This window comes from Homarus americanus, unplaced genomic scaffold (genome assembly GCF_018991925.1).
Source record: "Homarus americanus isolate GMGI-L3 unplaced genomic scaffold, GMGI_Hamer_2.0 scaffold46800, whole genome shotgun sequence".
Lineage (NCBI taxonomy): Eukaryota > Metazoa > Arthropoda > Malacostraca > Decapoda > Nephropidae > Homarus > Homarus americanus.
In genome coordinates this window covers 6,503-12,964 of record NW_024748340.1, presented here as the reverse complement: position 1 = coordinate 12,964, position 6,462 = coordinate 6,503, and the positions used below count along the sequence as shown (strand labels likewise).

The window sequence follows — 6,462 nt, the reverse complement described above, 5'->3', positions numbered from 1 at the left end:
CTATTAGAGCTGTAGCTGAAAATTTGAATGGTTCGTTAGAAGCAAGTGAGGCAACATAAATAAATAACACTAGTATAGCTCCTAAAAAAATAAGAAAAAGAATGTATGAAAATCAAAAAGAGTTGTTGTTCAACCCTGCAGCAAGCGAAATCATAACAGTTTGTATCAATAATGTGAGACCTATAGATAAAGGATGAATAAGACGTGTAAAAAGTAATGAAGTTACAAAAATAAGAGGAAGAATAAAAAATAAGATTTCAGAGAGTAGTTTAATAAAATATTAGTTTTGGGAATTAAAGATAAAAGTTTACTTTTTTCTCTGAAGTTTTAAGAAAATAAATTTCATTTTTGGTTTACAAGACCAAAGTTTTGGTTTAAACTATTAAAACTAATGTCAATTCTTAGATTAATATTTATTTTTGTTCCTCTTGTCGTTGTTTTCTGTGGGTTATGAAATTTTGTTTCTAACCGAAAACATTTACTTAGTCCTTCTAAGTTTAGAATTTATTATATTAGGCATTTTTTGAGTCATAGTAATTTGTTTAGCTAAAGTAGGAATCGAAGCTTATTTTACTTTATTTTTTTTAACTATAGCAGCTTGTGAGGGTGCTTTGGGTCTTTCTTTATTGATTTCTATTGTGCGGACTCACGGTAATGATTGTTTCAGAAGTTTTAGAACATTACAATGTTAAAGTTCATTTTTATAAATATTTTATTGATTGCGTTTGTTAAAGAGTGGTGGTTTATTCAAATTTCTTTGTTTTTAATGTGTTTTATTTTTAGGTGTTTTATGGGACATGACTTTTCTGTTTCGGGGTTGGGATTAAGATTAGGTTCTGATCATTTAGGTTTTATTTTAATTATATTAAGAATATGAATTATGGCACTAGTCATTTGTGCAAGTCAAAGAATTAAAAAAACAAATAACTCTCCTAGAGGGTTTTTAGTTGTAAATTTACTATTGCTGTTAGCATTGCTTTTAACGTTTAGAGCAACAGATTATCTCTTGTTTTATATTAGATTTGAAAGATCTTTAATTCCTACTTTAATTTTAATTTTAGGCTGGGGTTATCAACCTGAGCGAATTCAGGCTGGAGTTTATATGTTATTTTATACATTGTTTGCTTCTTTGCCTTTGCTTGTTTCTCTATTAAGATTTTATAGATTGGGTGGTAGTCTAACGATAGGTTTAGTACCATGCGCTGAAAGATCTAATTTTATTACTTTTATGTGGTATTTTTGTACAATTTTTGCTTTTGTAGTAAAACTTCCTATATATCTAGTTCATTTATGACTTCCTAAGGCTCATGTTGAAGCTCCTGTAGCTGGATCTATAATTTTGGCTGGTGTTTTATTAAAATTAGGTGGTTATGGTTTGATTCGAGTTCTCTTTTTATTTCCTGAAGTAAATAAAATATTTTCTTGATTTTGAGTTAGTGTTAGAATTTTAGGTGGGGTAATTGTAAGATTTATATGTTTACGTCAAGTAGATATTAAGTCATTGATTGCTTATTCTTCAGTAGCCCATATAGGCTTGGTATTGAGAGGACTAGTGGTTTTTGGTTGATGGGGTCAAACAGGAGCTGTAGTAATTATGGTGGGGCATGGATTATGTTCGTCTGGACTTTTTTGTCTTGCTAACATAGTTTACGAGCGTTTAGGAAGTCGAAGATTATTAGTGAATAAAGGTTTATTGAATTTTATACCTAGTTTGGGATTGTGGTGATTTTTATTAAGAATTGGTAATATAGCAGCTCCCCCTACAATTAACTTATTAGGAGAAATTAGACTAATTTTAAGTGTAGTAAGGTGAAGAAAGCTTAGCATGTTTGGGATTGGTTTATTGTCTTTTTTTAGAGCTGCGTACACTTTATATATATATTCGATAAGACAGCATGGGTTGTTTTTTAATTCATTGTTTTCTTGTTGTTCGGGAAAAGTTTCTGGATACTTAGTTTTAATATTACATTGATTGCCTTTAAATGTTCTTATTGTAAAAACGGCTATAATTTTACCAAGATTTTAGTTTAAATAGTTTAATAAAAACGTTGGTTTGTGGTGCCGAAATTATAAGTTATTTATTTTAAACCGTGATTTGATATATTACTATACATTTAACTAGATTGGTATTTTTATGTAGAAGAGCTTTTAGTTGTATTTTGTTATCTCATATAAGTTTATATTATAACAGTGTGACAATAATTGAATGGGAAATTATAACTTTAAACTCTTCTTCAGTCGTAATGACTTTAATTTTTGATTGAATTTCTTTCATATTTTTAGGATTTGTACTTTTTATCTCTTCAATAGTGTTATTTTACAGAGGTGATTATATAGAAGGAGACAAAAGATTTAATCGCTTCATATATTTAGTTCTTGCTTTTGTATTGTCTATAGGTGCTTTAATTGTAAGGCCAAATATAATTAGAATTTTGTTAGGTTGGGACGGGCTAGGTTTAGTATCATACGCATTAGTTATTTTTTACCAAAATGAAAAATCTGCAAATGCAGGAATACTAACAGTTTTGTCTAACCGGGTTGGTGACGTTGCTATTCTTCTTAGAATCTCTTTAATATTTATAGCAGGGGGTTGAAATTTTATTTTATATAGAAGGTACATAAGGGATTCTAATTTGTTATTAATAAAATGTTTAGTTGTCATAGCAGCTATAACAAAAAGGGCACAAATCCCCTTTTCTGCTTAGCTCCCAGCTGCCATGGCAGCTCCTACTCCAGTGTCTGCACTAGTTCATTCTTCTACTCTAGTTACGGCAGGTGTTTACTTATTAATTCGTTTTAGTCCAGCTTTAATAGGATCAGAAGCTCAATCTGTTTTATTAATTATTTCTTGTCTGACAATATTTATAGCAGGATTAGGGGCTAATTTCGAGTATGATTTAAAAAAGATTATTGCTTTATCAACATTAAGCCAACTTGGTGTAATACTAAGGATTTTAGCTCTTGGTTTTGCTGACTTAGCTTTTTTCCATTTATTAGCTCATGCTTTATTCAAGGCACTCTTATTTATATGTGCTGGAGTAGTCATTCATGCTGTAAAAGAATACCAAGATATCCGTTGTATAGGAAGATTAGTTTTTAGAATACCTTTAACTAGAACCTGTATAAATTTGGCTAATTTAGCTTTATGTGGAATACCATTTTTGGCAGGATTTTATTCTAAAGATTTAATTTTAGAAGTGGCTTTTATAAGAAATATTAATTTATTAGCTTTCGTTTTATATGCTTTGGCTACAGGATTAACTGTTTGTTATAGATTTCGTTTAGTTTATTATAGTTTGACGGGTCTATTTAATTTAAGGAGGATGAGTCAAGTTAACGATAAAAGTGTTGTTATAACTAGATCAATGATAAGATTGAGGATTGGCGGTGTCACGGGTGGAGCTTTTTTGTCTTGAGTGATCTTCCCTGAATCATATATAATTTGTTTAACTTTCACGTTTAAAGTGTTGGCTTTAGCATTAAGAGTGTTAGGGGCTTTAATTGGTTATCTTTTAAATATTATAAGTGTAAACTATAGGTTACGTAGATTAAAAAGTTATAGTAAAGTTGTGTTTATAGGGTCTATGTGGTTTATACCTTTTTTATCTACATTTAATTTGAGCTACGTTAGGTTAAAAACTGCAGGCGCATGTATGAAGGTTGGTGATTATGGATGATCCGAACATTTTGGGGGTCAAGGTTTGTATTCTAATGTTATACATCAATCAGGGTACCTTCAAGTTTCTCAAAGTAGAAGTGTAAGAATTTATATAAAAAGGTTTTTATTTTGAGTAATTGTTGTATTTTTTATCATAATTTACTTATATAATTTAAGATTAGAATTTTGCTTTGAAGCAGCAACGGTGGCAAATTTGCCTGTAAGTAACAATTTCATAACCAAAATCTAATTTTTTTGTAATTAATTAAAATTTTTAGAAGTTAGTACTTCAGTTCTACAACGAAAATGTAGCGTGTTATTTACACTATAAAAAAGAAACATAAACGGAATTCAACCGCTTAAAATGAAGTTAGAAGCTTCTTTTTTTGGCATGAATATTTCCTTGAAAGGGATAAAAAATCCAGTTTCATCATTAACAGTGATGGGCCTCTATTTTGGCTTCTTTCAAAGATTAAAGACCTGCAACAGATCAAAGCTTAGGCCGAAACTAAGTGCAATACTTCGCTTTTTAATCTTAAAGCTAGTTTATAAAAAACACCTTATGAATGCAACTCATAAATCATAAATTGAATATAGCTCTAATAGGATCATTCTAAGGCACCTTGGTGTCATTCATAGTAAAGTCCAAAAAGCAGAATTAATAAAAATAAAACCCCAGTGAGGGCCCAAGAAAATATGTTTGTTAAGTGAATAATTGAGGCAAGGGGAAGCAAAAGAGTAATTTCTACATCAAAAATCAAGAAAATAACTGCAATTAAAAAGAATCGTAAAGAAAAAGGAAGTCGTGCTGAGCCTTTAGGATCAAATCCACACTCAAATGGGGAATTTTTTTCTCGATCTGTAATAAGTTTTTTTGACAAAATCGAGGCAGGGATTATAACTACAGATCTAATTACAAAAGTTGTTGAAACTACAATAAATATAATGAAAATTAATTTTTCTAGAAATTCTAGACTTTTTGGTTGGAAGCCAAATATACTTGTTATATTAAAAAATTAATTAACCTCCTCATCAATAGATAAAGATATATAAAAATAACCAAACAACATCTACAAAGTGTCAGTATCAAGCAGCTGCTTCAAAACCAAAATGATGGTCTGAAGAAAAATGACATTTATAAAGTCGGTAGAAACAAACAGCTAAAAAAGAAGTCCCAATGATAACATGAAGCCCATGGAAACCAGTTGCTACAAAAAAAGTAGATCCATAAACAGAATCTGCAATTGTAAAAGAAGCTTCTGCATATTCGAAAGCTTGAAGAGCTGAAAAATATAATCCTAAAAAAATAGTTAAAGCAAGACTTTGAATTGCTTCTGAGTGATTTGACCTTGTAATAGCATGATGGGCTCATGTTACGGTAGCTCCTGATGACAAAAGAATAGTTGTATTTAAAAGCGGAATTTGGAAAGGATTAAAAGGTTGGATACCAACTGGTGGCCAACATATTCCAATTTCAATTGTTGGAGAAAGTCTTCTATGAAAAAATGCCCAAAAAAAAGAAAAAAAGAACAATACTTCTGATACAATAAAAAGAATTATCCCCCAACGAAGCCCTTTTATTACAACTTGGGTGTGGAGCCCCTGGTAGGTCCCCTCACGTGTTACATCTCGTCATCATTGAATTATTGTTAAAATAGTAGCTAAAAATCTTAGCAGGAGCAAGTCTATATTAAATTGGTGAAATCATTTAACAAGCCCTGTGGTTAGTATTATGGCTCTCACTGATCCTGTTAAAGGTCAGGGTCTTATATCAACTAAGTGGTAAGCGTGGTGTCCGTGTGATGATGACATTAGTTAACTTCTCTGGCATATAAAGTCCTTAGAACAGCAAATACATACGATTGAATTATTGTAACAGCAGATTCTAGTATTAAAAGAAGGATTTGAGCTAGTATTAAAAACGACACTAAAGTCAAAGACAAAGAAGGGCCTATATTGCCTAAAAGTGTCAACAAAAGATGTCCTGCAATTATGTTAGCTGCTAGTCGAACGGCTAAAGTTCCTGGTCGAATAATATTTCTTAAAGTTTCTACTAACACTATAAATGGTATCAGAAGCCCTGGTGTTCCTTGGGGAACTATATGAGCAAGCATGTGTTGGGTATGATTAATCCAACCAAATAAAATAAAAGTTAGCCATAAAGGTAAAGCAAGCGTAAGAGTTATCGCAAGGTGTCTTGATCTAGTAAATACATATGGGAGAAGCCCGAGAGTGTTATTGAATATAATAAATCTAAATAAAGAAATGAATAAAATAGTTGAACCTTTAGTGGCTTGCCCTAAAATTGCTTGAAATTCATTGTGAAGTAGTTGCATAATTTTGGATCAAACTAATGCTCAACGTGAGGGAGCCGCTCAATAAAGGTAGGGAATAAAAAGTAACCCAACAAAAGTTGATAATCAATTGATTGATAATGAAAAGATTCTTGAAGAAGGTTCAAAAATAGAAAATAGTCTTGTTATCATTTTCAGGTTTTTTGGTGTTGAACTTTTAGTTCAATTGAAGGGGACATTTTAAGTGGAGATTTTATAAAATAGTTTAGAATAAAAAACAAAAGAAACCCAATAAGAAATATAAAAAATAGATTTAATCATAAAAGAGGTGCTATTTGAGGCATCAAAAAATATTCCAGTGGAATTACTTAAGCTTGACAAGCTCATATTATTAATTAACTAACTTTTTCCACCAGAAGTAGGCGCCTCTACTATGATAGGTTTAAAAGACCTATACTTGCTTTCAGTCATCGGGTGATAGATCGGATGAGGAGGAGATTCAATTTAAAA

The 6,462-nt window shown here is 30.9% G+C and overlaps 1 pseudogene; it reads right to left on the bottom strand.

Annotated features, from left to right (window-relative positions):
- Window positions 1–4,674: 4,674 nt before the first annotated feature.
- Window positions 4,675–6,183, bottom strand: LOC121880238 (annotated as a pseudogene).
- Between the last annotated feature and the right edge of the window lie 279 nt (window positions 6,184–6,462).